Source organism: Tursiops truncatus, chromosome 5 (genome assembly GCF_011762595.2).
Source record: "Tursiops truncatus isolate mTurTru1 chromosome 5, mTurTru1.mat.Y, whole genome shotgun sequence".
NCBI classification, from domain to species: Eukaryota; Metazoa; Chordata; class Mammalia; order Artiodactyla; family Delphinidae; genus Tursiops; species Tursiops truncatus.
This window is the reverse complement of record NC_047038.1, coordinates 52,813,237-52,838,766: the sequence shown is the minus strand read 5'-3', so window position 1 is coordinate 52,838,766 and position 25,530 is coordinate 52,813,237. Positions and strand designations below refer to the sequence as shown.

Genomic DNA, 25,530 nt, shown 5'->3' with positions numbered 1-25,530 from the left:
ATTTAGCAAGTTCTCCCTGCAGTCCTATAAGGTAGGTACTTTTATTATCTCTATTTAACAACGAGGAAACTAAAGCACAGACAGCTTAAGTAACTTGTCCAAGGTCACACAGCTAAAAAGTGGCAAAAGCAAAATGTGAAGGTGGTAGGGCTCCAGAGCTCAGACTCGCAACCATTTTACCATAGGGCATTAGACTCGGCATGCATGAATTCAGGAAGCAATGTTATAACAGAAGTTTTTAAAATGTCATTTCATCTAGTATTTTATCATCCAAGCAAAGGCTAATCTAGAGATGATTTGGAATGACAAAATGATTTCCCTCTAATAATCTTTCCATTTAGTAATCTTTTTATTTATTTATTTTTTTGCGGTATGCGGGCCTCTCACTGTTGTGGCCTCTCCCGTTGCGGAGCACAGGCTCCGGACGCGCAGGCTCAGCAGCCATGGCTCACGGGTCCAGCCGCTCCGCGGCATCTGGGATCTTCCCAGACCGGGGCACAAACCCGTGTCCCCTGCATTGGCAGGCGGACTCTCAACCACTGCGACACCAGGGAAGCCCTAGTAATCTTTTATGCCGATAATAATCAGCATAAAAGCAACACCTCCAAGATTTTATGGACCAGCCAGAGATGTTTCAGTACTTTCTTTTTATCTCTGCTCCCATAGTGAATTTCTGAAAAAACTGCCAGAAGGAGTCTATTTTAAACCAAGTTAGGGAGCCTCAGCCTTAGCCTCTCAGGCTCCGCCGGGGACCTGCAGCCCGAAGCTGCGGAGCCGTGGCCCCAGGCGCTGCGGTCTCAGGTTTCTTTACCTCCGGAAAGAAAACAACTGACACCTTGCATCCTGGAAGTTCATTAAGAGACTGAAATTAGAGACTTCTTTCAAATTTGGACATGGCTAATCGAGGAGCAACAAGACCTAACAGGCCAAATACTGGAAATAAAATATGCCAGTTCAAACTAGTACTTCTGGGAGAGTCTGCTTTTGTCAAATGGAGCCTAGTGCTTTGTTTTGTGAACGGCCACTTTCATGAATTTCAAGAGAGTACCATGGGGGCTGCTTTTCTAGCCCACACTGTGTGTCTTGATGACACAACAGTAAAGTTTGAAATGTGGGATACAGCCGGTGAAGAACAATACCATAGCCTAGCACCCATGTACTACAGACGAGCGCAAGCGGCCATAGTTGTATATGATGACACAAACGAGGAGTCCTTTGTCAGAGCCAAAAACTGGGTTACAAAACTTCAGAGGCAAGCCAGTCCTAACATTGTAATAGCTTTATCAGGAAACAAGGCTGACCTTGCCAATAAAACAGCTGTCAATTTCCAGGAAGCACAGTCCTATGCAGATGACAACAGTTTATTATTTCTGGAGAAATCAGCTAAAACATCAATGACTGTAAATGAAATATTCATGGCAATAGCTAAAAAGTTGCCAAAGAATGAACCACAGAATCCAGGAGCATATTCTGCCAGAGGAAGAGAAGTAGACCTTACTGAACCCACGCAGCCAACCAGGAGTCAGTGCTGTAGTAACTAAACCTCCAGTTTAAACTAACTGGAATGTTCTTCTGCTTCCTAATTGTTAATAACAGTGGAATTGGAGCATTTAACCAGCCCAGTATGACTTCCAAAAAGAAGAGACTTACAATAGGCAAGTTTCTAATACAGAATTATTTTAAGTGTTTTGAACTTAATTTTTAATAACATACATGTGACCCTCTGACTAATGTTTTAGCAGTGGAAGGGGGAAATGAGAGCTGGGTGTACCCTTGTTTCCTTGGAAGGTTAGCGGGACTCATTTCTCTTCACCAGTGATATAAACAAATGATTCTGAACCCACAGTTAACCAACCAGTTCTGTGAAAAAGATTTGGAACTTACTCATTTGGACTTTTCCAAAAAAATTCTTTCTTTGGAAGGAGGTTCTAAAGATATTTATGCTTAGCTACCATATTCAGGCAACCTGTAATTTCTCTTAGTATCCTTATTTAAAGTATACATTCCACATTTTAACAAATTAGCCATAAGGAAACAGTCCCACATCTTCAAGGGGAAAAAAATGAACATTAGTGGCATCTAAATTATAGCTAGTCCTGTTATTTTTTAAATGGGGTAAAAAAAAATCAAATGTAACCCCGTCTTATTTTAGGAGCATGAAAACTAATAAAATGCATCTTAAAGGATAGTGTTCCCTTCAAACATGTAAATTCATCAACAAAAGTGAAACAAACCAGGTGTCTGTGATTTCTGTTTAATCACTGCTGGCCATTACATAGCTTTTGTTGTTTGGGAGTAGGGAGGGGGCTTTTGTGCCCTTTGGACATAAACATAGTCAACGCACTAACAATTATGTACATTCAAACTTGATTATTTTAAATTCGATCTTCAGCTGTACTGTAAATAGGGTACTGCATTGCAGTCTCCATATATGTTTATTACTTTTCTATAATATTTAAGAGTTGCCTAAAAGTATACCAAATGTACAGTTACTAAAACAGCTACTTTTTTCCTTCTCTCCTCCTTTGAAAGGAAGGGACTTCAATTGTTCCTACCTGGCTAGAACCATAATAAACAATGTACCAGTAATTTGTAACATAAGTATTGGATATGTTAGTAACAATCTTGCAGCCTTGTTTTCCAAAGTTCATTTTATTTTGATCAGGTCAGTATATTTGCACTAATTGTTTTAGGTATTTTCATTATATGAAATCTACCATGTGTCAGAGATGATTTAATCTATTTAAGTGTTGAACTGCTAGCAGAACTTGTACATTCACAGTAATTCAAAATTAGTAAGGAAAACATTTCACCAGGGTTTAGTTTTATATTGAGGTACTCAGGTTGGGATACAGTGGTATAAAAAACAGAAAAATTTTTTTAATTAGAAAAAATAAACCAAGTTAGGGTTCACAGGTCAGGTCCTTCCATTTAAGGCAGTTGAAGCTACAGCCTTGGAGGCTGACGTTAATTTCCCCAGGTGACGTACATTAGGTCTACCCAGAAGTAATAATCATAACGGGCATCCCTTGTGTTCACACATGTAGCCCATGGATCCTCTGACAAGCTTATTTTAGAGAAGAGGAGACTGAGGCTCAGAGTAGTTGACATTTCTCCTGGGACAGCACACAATGAGAGCCAGAGCTGAGGTATTCGGACTTGCAGCGCTGGGCAATTTCCATCCCACCCTTTAAACATATAGGCATCAAAACATCTGCCAAACTCGTTCTTGGAGGAACTATTTCAAAGTTCTTTGTTTTAAGAATCTTCGATATGGATTTGTTGAATGGCCTCTAACCATCTCAAAGCCCAGTGAAATGGTCCCTTCCTCGAAAACATTTGCTTGGATTTAGGGCTGGGTAGGTGGGTGCCAGCCTAATGTTTTTGATCCAAATGATGGATTTGGTGACTGAGATGAGAGATCATTTAAATAGCAATACATTTAAAGCTGAGTCTTTCAATCAAGTGAAAGGGAAAACAAAGCGTTTTCAATCTTTGTATTTATCATTTATTGTGATGGAATTTGTGATGAGTCAAAGAAAGGTTATGGAACAGCAGCCTGCATTTGTTCACCAGACTTAGCATGGGAAGGTCAAGCCATCCTGGTTAAAGTTAAAAATTAGTTACCTTTCCCCATGATACGATTGAATAAGCACATTAACAGTTTATAAAAGAGGTTGTGAAACCTCCTAAGGGGAAAAAGAAATATTATGTAACCAGTTTAGGGGAGAGACTTGCCTGATTCCACCTCGCAGTAGGGGGTTGAACTGCCTGACTGGGAGGTTCATTCCTATTTCAAAAGTATTATTATTTCTCCGGAAGTGTTTATCTTTTATTGCTAATAACACTTTACTCTCCACTTTCTTTGCTCTGTCCTCTCAATCTACGTCACCACCCACACCCTGAACCAATATAAACATCTACCCAACATCGGAGCACTAATCTTTATTAAGTAAAAGCAGCACCGTCTTTTCTGCTTACCAACAGGGTTATAATCCTTGAACTGTCATTGGGCCAAGCTTTATTGGACTTGTGGTTAGGGTGCTTGAATATCTATTTAAATCCAAACTGACAAAATACATGTGGACGTCAATTAAAACAATGACACCCAAAGGTATATTGAAGAGCCACAAGAAGTGTTTAGGATTGTAACAGCCCTGCTACCTTAATAAGGAGAGTCTGTTAAGCATTTATACATGGTTAGTAGTAATGTCATTCATATATTTTTTTCTAAAACAAAGTTCATCTACTATAACCAGACAGTAAGGGAACTGATGTATAGATCAACTTTAAGTTGTTTAAAAATATCCTGCCTTGAGGGCTTCCCTGGTGGCGCAGTGGTTTAGAGTCCGCCTGCCGATGCAGGGGACACGGGTTCGTGCCCCGGTCCGGGAGGATCCCACATGCCGGGAGCGGCTCGGCCCGTGAGCCGTGGCTGCTGGGCCTGCGCGTCCGGAGCCTGTGCTCCGCAACGGGAGAGGCCACAATGGTGAGAGGCCTGCGTACCGCAAATAAATAAATAAATAAATATATCTTGCCTTGGGCTTACCTGGTGGCGCAATGGTTGAGAGTCCGCCTGCCGGCCGGTCCGGGAGGATCCCACATGCCGCGGAGAGGCTGGGCCCGTGAGCCATGGCCGCTGAGCCTGCGCGTCCGGAGCCTGTGCTCCGCAACGGGAGAGGCCATAACAGTGAGAGGCCCCCGTACCGAAAAAAAAAAAAAAAACATATCCTGCCTTTTGTGATACTTGTCATCATTAAATATGTATTAAGTTGCTGGGTAAAAATGCTCTAATGCTAGATTTGTGGTAGGAGACAGAATGTGAAGTTCTACCTACAGTGGGAATTCAATTAAACTTTTTAAACAAAATTATGGCCTTCAAATACATGAAAAGATGCTCAACATCACTAATCACTAGAGAAATGCAAATCAAAACCACAATGAGGTATCACCTCATGCTGGTCAGAATGGCCATCATCAAAAGATCTACAAACAAACAATAAATGCTGGAGAGGGTGTGGAGAAAAGGGAACCCTCTTGCACTGTTGATGGGAATATAAATTAATACAGCCACCATGGAGAACAGTATGGAGGTTCCTTAAAAAACTAAAAATAGAACTACCATATGACCCAGCAATCCCACTACTGGGCATATACCCAGAGAAAACTATAATTCAAAAAGAGTCATGTACCACAATGTTCATTACAGCTCTATTTACAATAGCCAGGACATGGAAGCAACCGAAGTGTCCATCGACAGATGAATGGATAAAGAAGATGTGGCACATATGTACAATGGAATATTACTCAGCCATAAAAAGAAACGAAACTGAGTTATTTGTAGTGAGGTGGTTGGACCTAGAGTCTGTCATGCAGAGTAAAGTAAGTTAGAAAGAGAAAAACAAATACCGTATGCTAACACATATATATGGATTCTAAAACAAAAATGATTCTCATGAACCTAGAGGCAGGACAGGAATAAAGACACAGACGTAGAGAATGGACTTGAGGACATGGGGAGGGGGAAGGGTAAGCTGGGACAAAATGAGAGAGTAGCACTGACATATATACACTAACAAATGTAAAATAGAAAGCTAGTGGGAAGCAGCTGCATAGCACAGGGAGATCAGCTCAGTGCTTTGTGACCACCTAGAGGGGTGGGATAGGGAGGGTGGGAGGGAGATGCAAGAGGGAGGGGATATTTGTTATACAGCAGAAACTAATACAACATAAAGCAGTTATAGTCCAAAAAAGATGTTAAAATAAAAAAAACAATTTTTAAATGTGAACAATCTGTCTTCTATATTCTTCCAGAGGCAATATAGATGGACTTTAGTCCCAGTTCCACATATTAACAAGGAGATTTTGGCTAAGTTAGTTAACCCCTCTGTATCTTAGTTCATTTATAAAATGAACATAACAAAAGAAGTTGATTCAGAGAGTTGATGAAGATCAAGTGGGATGTTTTTGTCTTTTGTATCTCAGTGAACATTCAATATGGTTTAGCTATTTTATATTCCATTACTAATAGTTAATGCTATTGATGGCTGAACTTGTACCAGGAAGCTTTGTTACAAGTACTTTACTCATCTTACCTTAATGATATAACAATCTTTTGAAGTAGGTAGTTTTATCCTGGTTTTATAGATAAGGAAATTGTGGCACAAAGATTTTGAGCAATGTTTCCAATGTCACAAAATCACTAAGTAAGAGGGCTAGGATTTGAACCCAGAAAGTCTGGCTCTAAATCTCTTTTACGTAAGTAGTGTGACTAGACAATAGTAATTCTCAAGTCATTGTACTTAACTCATGGCAGGTCAGTGATACTGAAAATTGTCAGCAAAAATTTGAAGCCATGGGCAATGGGTGTGTCTAACCAAAACACATCCATTAGAGCCTAAAGGGTTTTTTGTTTTTTGTTTTTTTGTTTTTGTTTCTCTCACCTACAGAAAATGTCATTGGAAAAATAACTAAAATAACTGAAAATGAGGTGTTGCCTTATCTACCCATCACTCCTGAAAGAAAAGTAAAAGAATTCCAAGTTTTGGGTTTTGAAGAGGCAAGTCAATACATGAACATCAATACACGAACTTATTTACAAAACAAACAGACTCACAGACTTAGAGAGCGAACTTATAATTACCAGGGTGGGAAGGGTCGGTGGCGAGGAATAGATTGGGATTTGGGACTGACATGTATACACTGCTATATTTAAAATGGATAACCAACAAGGACCTACTGTATAGCACAGGAAACTCTGCTCAGTTATACATGAATCACTTTCCTGTACACCCAAAACTAACACAACATTGTTAATCAACTATACTCCAATATAAAATAAAAAGTTAAAAAAAAATCAATACAAATAGCCAAACGACGTATGAAGAAAATGTTCATCTTGATAGTAATGTGGTAATAGTAACACGCAGTGTGTGTGATCATGGGGAGGAGCAGCAGAGGTTCAGGGTCAAATGACCTTCCACAGGGCAGTTTGACAGAGTATCAAAAACCTTCAGCAAGGCGACTTCCCTGGTGGTGCAGTGGTTAAGAATCTGCCTGCCAATGCAGGGAACACGGGTTCGATCCCTGGTCCAGGAAGATCCCACCTGCTGCGGAGCAACTAAGCCCATGCACCACAACTACTGAGCCCGCATGCCACAACTACTGAAGCCCGCGCTCCTATAGCCCATGCTCTGCAGAAAGAGAAGCCACTACAATGAGAAGCACACACACTGCAACGAAGATTAGCCCCAGCTCTCCACAACTAGAGAAAGCCCGCACAGTAACAAACACCCAACATAGCCAAAAAGAAATAAATAAAATAAATTAAAAAAAATTTTTAAAAACCTTCAACAAGCATGCCCTCTACCTGGCCATTCCACTTTTAGGAATTAATTCTATACAAAAGAATGCATAAATGTGTTTATTTAAACATTATTTATAATAAAAACTTGGGAGCAACCTCATGAGAAATTTATTATGCATATGGCAATTCGATTTTTTTCTAAGGAAATGGACATGGATGTGAGCAAAGATTTACCAAAACAGATATTCATGCTAGTAAATAGTAAATGATAGGAAAAAGAAAGAAAAAGAAAAGAAAGAAGGAAAGAAAATGACTTCATTTGTTAAAAAGGAGAAATTAAAGAAATTACAATGCACCTGCATAATTTGGAAATTATATTGTAGACGTCCATAAATATGCACATGAAAAAGACTCAAAAAACATACACTAAGAGGTTAGCAGTCATAACATCAGAGTTGTAGTACTAAAAGTAAATTTTGCTATATTTTCTTTGTGCTTTCCAGATTTTCTTCATTAATCATGTATTACTTTTGTACTAGGGGAAAATAAGCATATTATAATAAATAAAAATATTTATTTTAATGTGGAAAAATTTCAGGTCTATATTAATCAAGATGCTAAACTTTGAGTGACAGAAAACCCAGTTCAAATTGTCTTAACAAGAAGGAAGTTATTCCTGAACATGCCCCAGGCATGGTTGGACCAGGTCTCAGACCTCTCATCATCTCTTTATCTCTTGTCTTTCTTTTCTTTCTATTGCTTCGTTTTTAGGAATGTTCTCTCCATGTGGTGGTACACGTGTTCACAAATCTATTTATATCCTCCTCTCTCAGCAAATCCACCAATTGCCTTTTCAATAAGACTTAAAAGTCCTGAATCTTATTTTCATTGGCCGTCTGAGGATAGTGTGCCCATCTGTGATCCTATCAGCTCTGTGAATGGAATGCCATGATTGGTTATGCCTGGGTCACATGCCCAGTGCTGGAGCCAGAAGGCGTGGTTAGCTAGGATGGCTGGAGTGAGAGTTGGGGAAGGTGTTTTCCCTAAGAGACAGTGGGGTTGGTTCCATGTGAAAAAAGAAGAGTGGAATACGTGGTGAGGTAAAAGCCACAAAAACAAAGACACCTTCACCACAAGATTGCAGTTTCTTTAGAGGCTGGCTAGACATGGCTAGGAGTAGCATTAGCAGCCTTGAATCATTTAGATTTCTTGTGGTTGCAAGTGGCAGAGAATTCACTTAGATTTGGATTAAACAACAAAGAGAATTTATTGGTTTACATAACTGAAAAATCTGGGCTGGCTTCAGTAAGGCTAAGCTACCCAAGGATATGGCTCTTTCAGTGTCTCCAGTGGTGACAGTTTCAGCTCCAGATTCTACACAAAGGCTCCTGGCAACTCTGGGCTCTCTCTCCAGGGTAGCGAATTGCTCATCCTCACCACCCACCAGGTGTGATCTAGGGACAGAGAATCTCTTTTAGTATTTTTCAAGCAAGTCCTGTGATTGTCACCTCTCTCACTGGCCCAAATGGAAAGAGTTTGAGAAGGATTAGTATTCATTCTTCTCTAAATGTTTGGTAGAATTCACCAATGAAGTCATTTGGTCCTGGACTTTTTTTGTTGTGGAGTTTTTGATTACTGATTCAAGCTCCTTACTAGTAATCAGTCTGTTCAGATTTTCTATTACTTCATGATTCACCTTTGGTGGGTTTTATGCTTAAGGAATTTATCCATTTCTTCTAGGTTGTCCAATTTGTTGGCATATGATTATTCACAGTAGTCTGTTATAATCCTTTGTATTTCTGTGGTATTACTTGTAATGTTTCCTCTTTCACATTTTTTTTTAATTTAAAAATTTTTAATTTTTATTGGAATCCTCTTTCACGTCGAATTTTATTTGAGTCCTCCCTCTTTTTTTCTTGGTAAGTCTAGTTAAAGGTTTGTCTATTTTGTTTATCTTTTCAAAAAAACAGCTCTTAGTTTCATTGATGTTTTCTATTGTCTTTTTTTTCTATTGCCTTTTTAGTCTCTATTTCATTGAAAATTTCTGCTCTGATCTTTGTTATTTCCCTTTTCCTACTAACTTGGGCTTAGTTTGTTCTCCTTTTTCTGGTACCTTGAGTTGTAAAGTTTGGTTGTTTATTTGCGCTCTTTCTTTTTTCTTAATGTAGGTGTTTATCGCTATGAATCATTGGCCTAAATTGAATCATGAACTCATCCCCGACCAATCCATATGGCCTGAGGAATGGGATACATTGATTGGCTTGAGCCAATTATAGTTCATTCCTGAAGCTGGGGCCAAGGTCAATCCCATCTGGACCACCAGTGAGGGTGGAAGAGTTGTGTATTCCCAAGGAATGTCAACATGGGAAAGGGAAGAATTCATGCTGGAGGGGTGACTAGCAAATGTCTATAACAACTCTTTAGAAGTCTGATGTGTTTAAACACTGTCTAGATGTCCATTTCTAAACAGGAAATATTTATTAAAACTATATCTTGCCTGCGGCTTAGTTGCAGAATATTGCTAACTTACATGGCTAAATGAAGAAGCATACACATATCACAGGTCTTCAACCATATCTCCATTTTAAGCCTTTCCAACATGCCTCCTGTTTACCAAGAGAGGTGGAGGCCATCAGAGCACTCTGTAAACTGCCCTACACAGCCACAGGCAGGCAGTGTCACTCCTCTTGGGTTGTAATAACCTAAAAAACATTGTATTATTATTGAATACATATTTTCATGAAACTTTGTTTAGGGAAACATATGGGGCTTTGAAATGTCAGCACACTGGGAGGAAAGCAGGAAGTGTAAGGAGTTTTGTGCTCCTGTCTCTTTTATTTACAGAGTGGGTTCAAAGTCGTGCAGGGTTAGCAAGAAAAACAAGCAACATGATCCATGCCTGCTTTGGATGACATCTGTCCCCTAGGACAGTCACTAGCTTTGGGTTTGGAAAGGTTTTCAGTGGATGGCACAGGCTAGGAATGAGATGTTTTCTTTTCAGCTCCAGAAGGAAGCTTGCATGGGTCCTTTCAGAGCGAGGCTCTTCTGTGATAAATATATGTGCCTCTGCCAGAGAGAGCAGCAAGAAAAGCTCAGCCACTGACAGCTTAAGTTGGGGAAGAAATTCACCCAGGCTAATGTCATTGTAGCTGAGGGACAGCTTTGAAAGTTACATGATTAAAAATGCTCTGCATAGACAGCAGCGGGACTTGGCGTATGATATGACTAACGGATCTGTTTTCCCAGGTGGCAACTGCTGCAGGAAAATCCCCCATCTTGTCTCGCATGAGTCAATGGAATTCTGCAAAAGTGTCATAAAATGTCAGTGAAAACATTTCCTTCACTAGGGCCTACGAGATGATGAAGGTCACGAAGGGGAGTGGTATGCCTGACCACCAGAGGTCTACCACACATCAAGAATGGGTACCCAGCTCATTCATGCCGGCAGCCTAGGACAGAGACTCATAGCCCAGCCACAGCGAGTCCCGCCACAGTTCCGGGCTCCGCACCACACTCATGGAACATCTCTCATTGCCAAGGACCTACATTATCAGGCAGTAAAGGGACACTTCCATTTTCTAATCTCTGACTTCTGCCATGACTATTTTATCCATTGGATTTTCTAGGTCCAAGACCTGGTGCAATGAGATTCCAGGGGCCCATAAACATGGCTGAGTCCCTGAGTAAGAAAACAATGATCGGTTCTCATACACACAAGGAGCATTGCAAAAACCGAATTCACAGGTGCTTACATAAATGCCCACAAAGCACAGCATTATCCCCATTTTATTAACTGTTGAATTGATTATTCAGAAAAATTTCATTACATTTGGAGACTATTTGAAAGTTAGATTTGGTTTCACTTCAAAAGAAATCCCAAGAGCATGACTGCTGAAAGTCAGAGCCGGTTGTAAATTAACTTTGTCACTCATTGCCAAATGATTTCAAAAGCAAAATTATAACAGTCCTTTAAAAAAAGTTAAGCTAAAATTATGTTTAATGTGAAAGGTAGGTGTGTTTAAATAGATTTTCTAAGATGTAAGGATTTTCCAAGATGTGGGATCTTCAAGAGTAAGGGTGGCTAGGACTTGAAGACCTTTCGGACAGTCTGAAGCTGCTGAGTATTTAGTCACATGCATGCTTAAGTCCAAAGGTCCTCTTTCCATGCATCACATTAGGACCCATGCATCCCTACACCAAATTCAGCACAAGGGTCAGGGCATACGAAAGCCTGAGTAGAGTGATTCCTGTCCGTTTAGTAACCAGTCAACAGACGTTTATGTGCTATATTCTACTCTCAGAATACAGCCATGAAAACAAGTCCCTGTATGGATGGAACTTTCAGTCTAATGGGGCCAAAGACTATCACCACATAAGTTAAAGGTATAATATGTTCGGTGGCAGTAAGTGCTCAGGAGAAAGTAAAGCAGAGGAAGTGCACTAAAGGTTGCAGTTCTAGATAGACATAGTGGCAAGAGAAGACCTCATTGGGAAGGGGTTATCTGAGCAAAGAGTTGAAATGGGTGAAGAAGAAAGTCAGGCAAGAAGGAAAAGCATTCCAGGCTGAGGGAGGGGCAAGCACAGGTGCCCAGAGGCATGAAATGTTTGGGTAGCTTGAGGAAGAGCAGAAGGTCAGCACAGTTACAGAGAAGTAATTAAGGCAGGGACTAGTAGTTGATAGGGTCAGAGAGGCATCTGAGTACCAGACTGGGAAGGGCCTCATGAGTCATCGTAAGGAGTTTAGACTTTATTCTGAGTGAGATGGGAAGCCACTGGAGGCAACAGTGTGCCACAATCTGATTTACATAGTATTGACAAGATGACCATGGCTGCAGTGTTGAGCACAGACTGAAAGTGACTAAAGCAGAAGCAGGGCGATCATGAGTTTTGCTGTTGCTATGGCCAAGTCTATGGTTCTCACAGTCATCTAGATGAGAGACGTGGGCGGCTTGGACCAGTGTGTGTGTGATGGAAATTATGAGAAATGATAAGACGTTGGATCCATTTAGACTTTATATTTGTCCTTTTTCTCTGTGTGGGTGCTTCCCTCCTCTCTCCAGCATTCCCTACTCTGTTCAGGGTAAATAGAAGCAAAACAGAGCAGGAATAGGTGACCCAGAAGACCCAACACCCCTTCCATTCCAGTCATTCTCAGTGACAGAGATTCCATCCCAGGCACCTCGATCTCCATGCACCATCTCTGGTTCCTAGAACCTCGCGGGCGGCTACACTGGGAGAGAATACAGATGCCCAAGTTTAGAACAAGTTGCTCACAAACACTAAAGAAAAAAAATCTAGTTACTCTTTTCTTCTAGGAACCAGTTAGTCGCTGGGAATTTCTTTTATCCTTGTTCCCAGCAGCTGCCCTGGGAGGTCACAGCCTGCCTTTGTTGGGCGTTGGCCTCCCTGGCATCCATTTCTTCGGAGATGCCACAGCTGCTGTTTCCAGAAGCTCAGATGAGTTTTCTACATATGAGCTAGCCTCTGGGCTTACCTTAAGCGTGGCATCTGGAAAGACTCACTTTTACAGGATGGCCTCACAGCTCTCTGCTTCCCCTGGGGCCTGGGTCTCAGCTGCCAGTAACGGGCTGGTCTTGAGTCCAGTAGCTGTCAGGTGGCCGTGGGGTTTGATAAGAGGACTGGCATCCCGGCAGGGGTGAAAAATAAATTTTAAAAGTATAAAAGTGGTATATGCCTGTTTAAAGATAGTCACACAATACAATCTTTTTAAAAGTAAACAATAAAAATTCTTACTCTCTAGGTGAAACCATTGGAAACTGCTAGATTGGAGGCCTTCCAGATTCTAGGAGCTTGTTGGAAATGCAGCTTCGTGGGTCCCCACCTCTTTAGTAGAAGCAGAGCGTGCTGCTACATACATTTTAACAAGTTCATCAGGCGGTTCTTACCGACTCTAAAATTTGAGAAGTCGATTGTCCTTGACCTTTCTATTAACACAAAATGTGCGTGTGTACATATAGTTTTACACAAACACACACACACACACACACGCAGATTAAACACATACCTGCCTGTACAAAGGGATTCATATAACACAAAGTGAATGTGGCCGGGCTAGTTTCACTCAATAACACAGTATCAGTATATGCAGCAATAACCCATATTTTTAAACAGCCACTTCCTATTCCCCAGTAGGGATCAGCATACAGTGTTTAACTGCCACCCCCACTCTCCCACCCCCACTGTTAGGCATTTGTGTTGTCTTTCATTATTTGGACCTGATTTTGGATCCCTCCTTGGCCACTTGTAGCTGTGTTCCATTAATCAAGTTCCCTTCGTCTGTAGAATGAGGTTTCTAACAGTCTCCCTCAAGGTTGTTCTGCAGACTGAGAGAGTGTACCTGAAAGAAAGTCTGTAACATTGTGCTCAGCATAGAATCGATGATGAAACAATAACTGACTTTCAGTTATTTTCTGACTCGCCTCTAACCCTTGGGTCTAAAAGCAGGGTATCTAACACGGGCTTCCAGTGATCCAGCTGGTGTGCTGCAGGGCTTCCCCTCCCCTGAAGTCAAGGGGGCCGCTCTTTGAGTAACACCGCACAACCCAGAGACTCAGATCACTGTGGTTCCTATGTTGGGCCACTGTACTTATTACTATGACACCAAAGACACATTTGAATCTACCGAGGAGGACATTTCTTCAAACTGAGTTGGACTTTATTTCCTTTCAACTTTTTTATTTTGCTATAATTTCAGACATCGAAAAGTGGCAAGAATAGTACAAAGGTTCTTCACTCACATCCCCCAAATGTTAACATTTACCACATTTTTCTTACATATGTACATACACACAGACACATACACATAGACACAACCAGACACCAAGACACACACACATACACATTTTTGTTCTGAACCTTTTGAGAGTCAATTGCAGCTGGGGTGACCAAATCCTCCCAACTTGCCTGGGCCTTTGCTGATTTTAATATTAAAAGTCCTACATCTGAGAGCTCCTTCTGTACCAGGCAAACTGGGACAACTGATCACTCTAGTTGCAGCTGTGATGCCCTTTTACCTGTAAATACTTCAGCGTGTATTTACGAAAATCAAAGACATAACCACTGTACAATTATCAAAATCTGGAAATCAATTTTGATGCAAAATACTATTCAATCTGCAGACCTTTTTCAGATTTTGTCAATCTTCCCAATAATGCCCGATTTTTCTTTATAAAAAGAAAATCCTGGATCATATGGTGCCTTCACTTGTCATGTTTCTTTTCGATTCTTCAATCTGGACCAGTCCTCAGTCTTTGTCTTTCGTGGCGCTGATATTTAGAAGAGTATAGTCCAAATATTGTGCAGAATGTCCCTCAGTATGGGTTTCTTTGATGTTTTCACACAACTGGACTTGGATTATTTATTTTTGGCAGGAATCCCACAGAAGTGAGACGTATGGTGTTGATTTACCCCATGACAAGGTATCTTAACTTTGATCACTTGATTGAGGGGGTTTCTGCTCAGTTTCTCTGCTGTAAAATTACTATTTTCTCCTTTGTAATTAATAAGTATGTTGTGGAGAGATACTTAGAGACTATGTAAATATCTTGTTTCTCATTAAACTCTCTCACTCGTTTTAGTATCCACTGATGACTCTTGCCTGAATCAATTACTTTTATGATGGGTTGCCCAATAGTTGGTCTTTATTTTTGAAAATGTTTAACAGGGGAGAATCTGCATTAGAAGTGCATGGGTTTATGGAGGAGACAGACAAGTTTCAGGAAATTACAGTACAATATAGCAAATGCTCTGAGGTAAAGTAAAGCGGGGGATGGCAAGCTACAAGCCCCTGGGTCAAATCTAGCCGAACACCTATTTTTGTAAATAAAGTTTTATTGGAACACAGCTATACCCATTTGCTTGCCTATTATTTCTGACTATTTTCACACTGTAACGGCAGAATTGACAAGATGCAGCAGAGACCGCATAGCCCTCAAAGCCTATCTCATTTACTACCTGGCCCTTATAGAAAAAGTTTGCTGACCCTTGATAAAAAAGGCCCGTGGGGAGAGCTCTGCTGAACTGGACTTCTGTTTAAGTCATACATAGGCAACATTCATCTACTCTGTAGGCCCTGAGGGGTACAGCAGGTGTGGGGGGATCAGGGCATTCCTGCCCCAGAACCTAGGAATGTGTAGGGCTTCCCCATTTGGGCTACCACACACACTACAGAGGTATCATGCAATGTCTTACCTAAAAGAGAGTAATTCTGGTTTTTTGTTTGTTTTTTGAGTATAATTATAAATTATCAAGAAGGAAAATTATACCAAGTCACAGCAATTAAATACAATTATCATAATTAGCATGATCAAAATCTTTGCATCTCAAAGTATTGCCAAGTCCTGTAAGAATGTCCTCTTTATTTCTAGCAAATATTTGGTACAACAAAACTCCAGGGATCAAACGAATTTGAACAATTCTCAAAGCTGTTTTGGCAGTAGATTTGGTAAAGATAAATAATAAGGGTTATTGGGAGGTTAAAAGTATTAACTGGTCGTTTACATGTGAAGTCCCTTTTATTTCCAGAATGCATCTTCTTTGCTAAAGCTCCAGGCAGAATTAGGCAAAATTTAATGTGCTGCTCAGGCTACATTTCGTGATAGGAAGAGGAAGTTCTGGCAAACCAATTAAGAACTCAAAGTAACTTAATCTTGTTGATTGTTCCCTTTTATGGGGAACACCCATGTAGTGTTGGAATGACCAGCTACTGGAAAAGATCAAATTTTTAGGCCACGTCTATATGATTAAAGTCAAATAGAGAGTAGAATAACTTTCTGTTGAATTTTGGCCACACAAGAAAACTGATCTAGATTTTTCTAAAGCCAAAGCAACAATTTCTTATTGATAAAAACCATCCACAGGAGATTCTTGTCTGAGATAGTGTTGGCTTGAGGCAGTGAAGAGAATTTCAGTGAATGATAGAGTCCTTACTAAAAATTATTACTTTACACTCTACGGAAATATGTGACTTTAAAGCAGATAGAGAAGCCCTCAAAACAGGACAGAATATTGAAGATCATAAAAATGGAGCCCAAACGATTACAAAATGGGAGAAGATGGAAAAGAAAATGTAGATTGAGCCCTGTCAGGTTAAAACACACAAGCTTCTGGCTAAGACACTCACTGAAGTTGGGTGACAAAAATTAAGTTCAGGCAGCAAAGAAGGTGGACACCTAGGAAAGAGAGAGGGAAGGCTGGGGGCTTTCCTTTTTCTAGTCACCTCTGGTCTCAGCATAGGTATACTTTGCTTTAACAAAGTGTCATGAACTAAATGTTTGAGTCCCCCCCAAATTTATATTTTGAAGCCCTAACCCCAGTGGGATGATAGTAGGTGGTGGGGCCTTGGAGGATGGTTGGAGTAAGATGAGATCATGAGGGAGGGGCCCTCATGATGGGATTAATGCCTTTATGGAAAGAGGAGGAGACATGGGATCTCTCTTCCACCAGGTGGGGATACAAGGAGAAGACGGCTATCTCCATCTGCAAACCAGGAAGGGCCTCCTCACCAGACACTGCCTGAGACTTGATATTGGACGTCCCAAGATGTTTGCTGGTTAAGCCACCCATGTTGTTTTTGTTATAGCAGCCTGAACTGACTAAGACACAAAGCAAACGTTCTTCTCCAGAAGATTTGGGAGAATAGGCTATTCGGAATAATTGAATATTCCAGTTTTCTAAGCGTTCTCGAATTCTTAGTTTTCTGTAGCTTCCTGGACATTTCTACATACATTGATTTGTTTTATTATCAAGGCACACTCTGAAATAGGTATATCAGCTCCCTTTTAAGGTAGGAAAACTAAGGAGGAGAAGAGTGAAGTGACTCTTCACTCTTCAGCAAAATCAGCCAATCCTGAAACTCAAGCCTCTTGATTCAAGCTCAGTGCATTTTACAGGGCATTACAGGGACTCTCTGATTTGTCAGCGTATTGGTTGGGGTACAGCAGGAAACAGCATTCACTCCAGATGGTTCAAATGGAGAAACTCTAACAAACGAGCCGCTTATGAGGTGTGGGCAGGATACAGAGAACAAACACGGAGGTGGGTACATCTACCTCCTGCAAGATTGGGGAGCAGATACTACCCTTAAGAGTTGAAGGAGGGAGGGATTTAGTGGTTGGAGCTGTGAATGGGAATTGGGCTACCTGGCAGGAGCTGACATGGGGAGGGAGGCAGGTAGTGCCAGCAACGGGCACTGAAGCAGGGTGCAGTGGGGAGGAGACACCCCAACTTCCCTCTCATCTGGTTCTCCAGCCAGCGCCTGACACTGGCCACCCAGAGGGTCAGCCAGAATGAGGCCGTCCATGTGGGTGACCACCTGGGACAGAGAGCCGGGCGTGAAGTATGGATCCAGGAGGCGACAGGAGGGCGGCAGGCAATGAAAAGGGAATAGCAAGCACTTCAACGTCACAACGTTGAAATACCCTAAAAAATGTCTAATGTCAACGAAAAACATATTCACAGCCTAACAGTTGAGAATTATGTTTTATTTGGCAGGAGTTTTTAGGACTTCAAGTCCGGGAGGCAGCATCTCAAGTAACCCTAGGACATCTGCTAGGAGGAGGTGAGGGAGGAAGCCAGGTTATATAGAAGTTTTGCAACAAAGTGCAGGTATTCTGAATGTCAAAGGAGTATTGTTAATTAAAGAAAACCAGATATCCCAAGTTAAGGAATTTAGTGCTTTTCTATGTATGGGAAGATGAAAGAGTCTGGGCTCACTGAAATCGGTCCTTTGATATGCACCTCACCTATCTGGGGCCAGTATCCTGTGTTTTCACATCCTGAGTTTCCTCAGGGCTCACTGTAGGGAGTGGCTGCAATCTGATGGCTGCTAGATGGCAGGTATTCTTTCCTTCCTGAGTTCCCTCAGGGCTCACCAGCTCACCACCGGCTGCAATTGCTGATGACTGTGACATCCTTTGTTTACTGATATGGCAGGAAATATTCCATTTCTCACTAACACTAAAATAAAGATGAATACAATTTACATGAGCTCAGACTCATAATCCCTTATCTGGAACCCTTTGGGCCAGAGGTGTTCCGGAATTGAGAATATTTTTACTCTCATGAACTATATATTATATAATGCCCCCAGCGGGGTCTAGGGCAGCACCCTGTAATAAAATATATTCGTGTATCTGAAGCAAAAGGCATGAATATTTACTTTAAGTGAGATAAATGAATATAAATAACTTCTCATTAGTTCGGGTCAATTTTTGCTATCCAATGATTTTTGGAACTGTGGGTAAGAAATTATTAACCAGCAGTTAAATTTTCAGAAGTCATCCTAGGAGTTGGTAGCATTTTGTCATTATTATGAATGCTGATTGATTGTCCTTTATAGTCTTTCTGTTACTGTGTAGTTATTTATATATACATATATTGTCTGGACTCTAGAAAAATGGAAATTTACCTGATATAGGTTTTTCAAATTATTAATTAAAAAATAGAAGAGAATGGTGATCCACTTCACAAGAGAGTCTCTGTCCTGGAAATGAGTCACAGCAGGATTCCCTTAAATAGCAAGAATCCTGGTCATTACAAATTGGCTTTGTGGCAAGAAGCGGAGCAGTGCAGGACTCTTCCTGAGTGCCCTTGAATACTCTGTCAAGGAGGGGACCCCACAGTGAGGAGAACAGCTTATCCCCCTCGATGGCTGGCACTCCCTGAAGTGCCCAGGTTAGCAGGGTGAGGCATCATTTCTTGGAATTCAGTGGGGATCTTTAGTGGTAATGTTGCTGGCAGGCATTCCTGGTCTCTGAAGCTCTGAAAACCACAGTTCTCAGAACAACTTAACAGGAAGCCTCACCCACTAACAGAGGAAGCTAAGGAAGGAAGGAAAGATGGCAGTGCCGGGGGAGGGTCAGTATATGAAACAATAAGTAAAATCACACGTTTTGCGATGGTGTCTACATGGTCAGAGGAAGCACCACCATCGGCCCCTTCCTCACCGCTTCCCCCCAAAAGCTCTCCTGGGTGCTCTGCACTCTGCTGGCCTGGATCATTCCTCAGGACATTTGTGCTCACCGTTCTCTCTCTCTAGAACACCTCCTCTTCAATTCCAGCGCCCAACTATCACCATCCTTGATGACTTTCAAAGCCAAAGTGCATCTCTTTTACAAGGAAGTCATGGCTGCCTTGTCTCTACACTGGCTGCCCACAAAGTGGTTTAGACTTTCCTCATGACTCTCACCATATCCCACCTTGTATTGGAAGAACTGTCTTATTCCCTTTTCAAAATTAAAAGCTTTGTTCATTTAGTACTTCCCCCCCCCCCCATTAAGTCATCAAGCATTTTTTCAAAACCTATTCTGCCTAGGTATGGTGCTAGGCTTGAGAAGTTGGAGATACATAAGATAGAGTTCCTGCGTGCTGGAGCTTACAGTCTAGTGAAAGAAAACAGGCAGTACGAGGACGGAGTGGTCTGGGAGCACAGAAGAGGGACAGGTCACCCAGCTTGGGTGCTTGCTTGTCGGGGTGGCCAAGGAAGCCGGCAACCTCGCAGCCAAGTGGGAGGGAGACAAATAAACGGTAGCGAAGGACGTGCCTGGCAGAGAGACCAGCATGGCACCGGGCCAGAGGCTTGAGGATTGGAATATATTCCAAGAGCCCCACATAACTGACAGGTAGCTGTTATGTGGGAGTCACCAGGAGGGTGGGGTGGAGAAAGGATTGGGGAAAGGTGAAGCTGGGGTCTGATCGAGAGGATCTTAGCAACCTCGCTATGGAATTTAGACAGTTCCGTCCATAGTGGCTGGTAAGTGACCTGGGTAGAGAAGGCTCTCGATGATGCCAGAGGTCAGGATTAATCAGGACCCCTGATTACCTGGGGTCCTAGGTTGAGTTCTCACAGAAGCAGACTCTGAGGCAAAGGTTCAAGTGCCAGCAGCTTCGCTGGGCGACGATCCCAAGAGACTGTTAAAGGTTGGGAAAGTGGGCCGGGAAAGGGAAGGCGGCCCCGATGAGCAGTTACTGCCCTGATCAGCCCGGCTCAGACCCCTGGAAAACTGCAGAGCGTGCTTCGGAGTTATTCCACTCGAGGGGCGAGGACGCCGGGGTGGGGGGTGGGGGGGGCACTGTCCATCGGCTCCCGCGTCGTTGCTGGAGGGCAGCTCCCAGGGGCTTTGGCTCGCGACACTGTGGGTCCCGGTGCGAGCGCCAGCGGAGCCTGCAGCCCGAGAAGCCCGCAGGCAGAGCCGCAGGCGTGCGAAGAAGCTGTCCTCGGAACCTGAGGGATCCGAGCATCCGCGCCCTCTGGTTATGCAGATAGAACGAGTTGGAAAAACATGGCGAGTTTTGGAGTCAGGCAGGGAAGAGAAGGCACGCCCAGGGGGTGAGCGAAGAGAACTGCATGGAAGGACGATGGGGGCGGAGGTGTGGGCAGGCGAGGCCGGCGTCCGTGCGCAGCCGCTTAGCGCTCCGGGACCGGAAGGGGGACCCTGGCCTCCCCACCTTTCAGGCGGGACAACGTGGAGGTGCCTAGACACTGTTTCGCCGAGGTCTGAGCCGAGCAGCTCAGTAGTGCTCCCTGTATCGCCGCCTTCCCTTTCCTGGCGCATCTCCCTACTCCCCTAAACAGTCCTTCTTAACCCAAGAATCTTCTTGGTGGGAGACATGGAGAGCTAGAGCCCAGGGAAGGTGGTTGTCCAAGGGGAGTGTGGTCTTCCGTAGAGAATTGCAGCCCTGCCCTGCTTGCTAGGCAGGGAGCTGAAGACCGAAGCTCCGTGTCCCCTCTCTCTCCCAGTTCCCCAGCCAGAGGACAAGGAAGCCCCAGTGATGTGGTAGGTCCCAGAGGAAGGGTCTCCAGGGGCACAGAGCAAGGAGAAGAGTGGAGAGCACAGTCCGCGTGCGGGGCAAATAGAGAACATCCAGCACACCTGTATCCCACCAGGATGTAGCACGTAACCTGCACTGTTCAGAATGGCATCCATGCTGCTGGAAAACTCACCATTTCATGACAAACACAGCTTTACCCAACAATGCCTTATATTTGTGAGCTCTTTATAGTTACAGTTACTTTACATTGACCCCAGATTCCTTTTGCCTCAAAATAACTGGGTCAGCGAGGCAGAGCAGGTATCAACACTCATTCCCTATTGAGCCAGGAATCTAAATCTTCTCTTTTGCTTCAAAGTCCAGCATTCATCCCAGTACACTATGTCCTCCCAGAAAATAAGGTTATTGGTGCTCAGCAATGACCATATTCTGAGTGTTTACTAAACACTTCTATAATTGTTTAGCTGCTGCTCAGAATCAGTAACCAAACTTCTTGATTCCTGGAGGTCCCTTTTAGCTTCAAATATCTTAGTTTAATAATGATCTCGCTTAGATTAGATGTGACTTAAGGTAGTTCTATAGATGGGATGTTTGCATCCCCCCACAAAATTCATGTGCTGAAATTCTAACCCTTAAGGAGATGGTGTTAGGAGGTGGGGCTTCTGGGAGGTGATTAGGTCATGAGGGCAGAGCCCTCAAGAATGGGAATAGTGCCCTTATAAGGGTCTGAAGAGACTGGGGTTCTCCCTTCTGCCGTGTGAGGATACAGGGCCAGGAAGCAGCCTCACACTAGACACCCAATCTGCCGGCACCTTGAGCATGAACTTCCCAGCCTCCTGTGAGAAATATCTTTCTGCTGTTATTAAGCCACTCAGTCTATGGTATTCTGTTATAGAGGCTGGAAAGGACTAAGACAGTGGGTATATCGTACCTCCTTAACTGTGGAATTTCATGTAAAATCTACTTAGGCAGAGGGAGCTGACAGAACTAAAATGCTGAATACCTACCATGTGCCAGGCAACTTGTAAACGCCATCACTTTACAGGTGGAGAAACCAGGATCCAGAGAGACTGAGTAACTTGCTCAAGGTTACATATCTAGTGAGGCCAGAGGCAGGAATGAAGTCTATGTCTCACTGACTCCAAATTCGATATTCTTCTATGTTTCAATAAAGGTTTCTAGTGGATTATTGCTAAGAAAGTCGATACTGGTTATTTTTAGAAACACAAACAAGGTAAGTCCTCAGAAATCATTTTTGGGTCCTCAATGATAGCATAATATGCTTCTTGCAAAAATGGGTCCTTCAGCTCTGCTATCAGCAGTGGCTGGGAGCCTGGGCTCTGGGGCCAGACCACCATCATCACACTCTGGCTTGTCACTTGTCCCTTATTCACTGTGTAACTCTGGATAAGTTATTCAACCTCCTCATGCCTCAATTTCCCCATCACCAAAGCAGGGTTAATAGTAGTCCTTACCCCTGTGGGGTGTGATGAACATTAAATAGAGTTCACGGTGCCTGGTACAGAGTAAGCCCTCAGTAGGACCAGCTGTCATTATTTTAATTAGTCTCCATTGTCCTATCAACCTGATATAGTCTGTAGTTATGTCTCAACCTATGACCTGGCCTAGAGAATATAGGGATTGACCTTAAAAGGCCAAAGATCCAGAGAGAGAGAAACCGACCGGGGCTATGTGCTGTGTCCTGGGCGAACTGATAATGTCCCCCGTGGATGGGAGAGAATGAACTCAACCCGCAAGTGGCACATTGATGGGTGGGCGGTTCTCATCAGAAACGTATTTTGGTCTGTGGTTTTGCCGAGCCATTTTTATCTTTGCCAAATGACCCCCTTGGGAAAATGAGGCAGCTCAGTGTATATAAATAGTCAAGATTCAGAGAGGAAGTGAGAGGTTTCCCAAGAGAGGGCAGAGCAGTGGTTGTGGGAGCCCAGAGTCAGGCTCAGTACCTGGCACGCGTCGGTGGGTGGGTACGCACTCGGTGTCGCCGAACCAATGGATGGGTTTTAGCCGCTTTTGCCGTGGAAGACCTTCCTCCCACCTTGAACAGAGGCCATTGTCTTGATGACAGATGGCGGCTTGGTTTATGTTGGGCTGACCTTGGCTGATGCAAGCCCGTTACTGGTCTCCCTACCTCCAAATCGAAGGTGGGAAGGACTCTGGGTCCCCACCTGTATATCCCAAGGGGACCCTGTCTGCCAGCACCCCGAAGAGCTCCCTGGTAATGTTAGCGGGAAAAGGAGAAGAGTAGTGTTTGCCTTCTCTTGGGAGTCAGTGTGCTGGGAGAATCTGAACAGTGTGTCTTTGAATTATTCTCTCTCTCTGACAGCAGCTACTGGCTGTTGTATTCATTTGTACTTTGCCATAACAAAGTACAAATTGGGTGGCTTAAAACAACAGAAATTTCTCTCACAATTCCGGAAGATAGAAGTCCGAAATCCAGGTGTCAGCAGGGCCACGCTCTCTCCAACGGCTCCGGGGGACGATCCTTCCTTGCCTCTTCCTGGTTTCCGGAACTTGTTGGCAATCTCTGGTGTTCCTTGGCTTCAAGTTGCATCAGTCCAACCTCTGCCTCTGTCATCACATGGCTTTCTTCCCTCTGTGTCTGTGTCTGTGTCTGTGCCTGTATGTATCTTCACATGGCCTCTTATAAGGACCATGTGAACTTATACGTCATTGGCTTTAGGGCCTGCCCTAATCCAGTATGACCTCACCTAATTGCACCTGCAAAGACTGTTTCCAAATAAGGTCATGTTCTGAGGTTCTGTGTGGACATGAATTTTGGGGTCTATTATTCAACCCAGTAGAGATATCTTCTTTATGCCAGACACCCTGCCAGTTGGCCTGAATATTAAGATGAGTAAGATCCCCCATATTCTCACAATCTGCAGATGAAATAGGCACATAAGTAAATTATTGTAATTCAATGAGACAAATATGATCTAACACCTTGAGCACTAAGTGCCTGGCACTGTTTTAAACAATGTACATTTTCCATAGATGGATGAATAGATAAAGAAAATGTAAGATATATAATATTTATTTATTTATATAACATATTTCTATAAAATATCATATATTATTTTATTTATTTCTATAAAATATTATATTATTATATATAATATTATTGAGCCATAAAAAAGAGGAGAATCCTGTCATTTGTGACAACATGGATGGAACTTGAAGGCATTATGCTAAATGAAATGTCAGACAGAGAGAGACAAATACTGTATGATCTCACTTATATGTGGAATCTAAAAAATAGTACAAATGAACTTATTTACAAGACAGAAAGAGGTTCACAGACATAGAAAATAATTATGGTTACCAAAAGGGAAGCAGGGGAGGGGTAGAGGAGGGATAAATTGGGAGTATGGGATTAACAGATGCACACCACTATATATAAAATAAATATAAAATAAAAAAGGATTTCTCTACTATGTATAGCACAGGGAACTGTATTCAATATCTTGCAATAAAGTATAATGGAAAAGAATTTTTTAAAAGAATATAGATACGTACAGTATAGATATGTACATGTATATGTATAACTGGATCATTCCGCTGTACACCTGAAACTAACACAATATTGTAAATCAACTATACATCAATATAAATAAATAAATAAATAACTACAGAGAACAGATTGGTGGTTGCCAGCAGTGGGGTGTGCGGGAGTGGAAGGAATGGGTAAAGGTGGTCAAAAGGTATAAAATTCCAGTTATAAGATAAATAAGTTCTGGGGACGGAATATACAGCAAGGTGACTATAGTTAACAACACTGTATTGTACATTTGAAAGTTGCTGAGAGAGTAAAAGTTCTTATCACAAGAAAAAAATTGTAACAATGTGAGGTGACGGATGTGAACTAAACTTACTGTGGTAAACACTTTGTAATAGATACATATATCAAATCATTATGTTGTACACCTTAAACTAATACCATGTTATATGTCAACTATATCTTAATAAAACAGGAAAAAAAATTAATTAATTTTACATTTAAACTCATAGAATCTTCATAGCAACCCTAAGGGGCAGGTGCTAATATTATCCCCATTTTACAGATGAGGAAACTGAGTTCCAGAAAAGCTGAGTGACCTGCCAAACCTCACAGAGTTAGTCCCTTTGCTGTGACGGTCAGAGCAAACCTCTCTGAAGAGATGGCCTGCAAGCAGAGACTTGGATGAGGAGAAAGCAGCTGCGGGAAGGCCGGGGGTGAGTGGCAGGGAGCACAGGTTCCAGGCACAGGTAAGAGCCAGTGCCAAGGCCGGGAGTGAGGCACAAGTTTAGCATGTGCACAGGAGAGAGGGGTGGCTGTGGCTGAAGTCTAGAGCAGGGCAGCAAGGAGAGAGGAGAGAGGCAGGCCTTGGGAGCAGGGGGCCCGGGGACCTGATTTAATCTTTATAGAGCTCTCT

At 42.5% G+C, this 25,530-nt stretch overlaps 1 pseudogene; it reads left to right on the top strand.

Annotated features, from left to right (window-relative positions):
- The first annotated feature begins 893 nt into the window (after window positions 1-893).
- LOC101335520 (ras-related protein Rab-5A pseudogene) lies at window positions 894-1,669 on the top strand (annotated as a pseudogene).
- The last annotated feature ends 23,861 nt before the right edge of the window (window positions 1,670-25,530 follow it).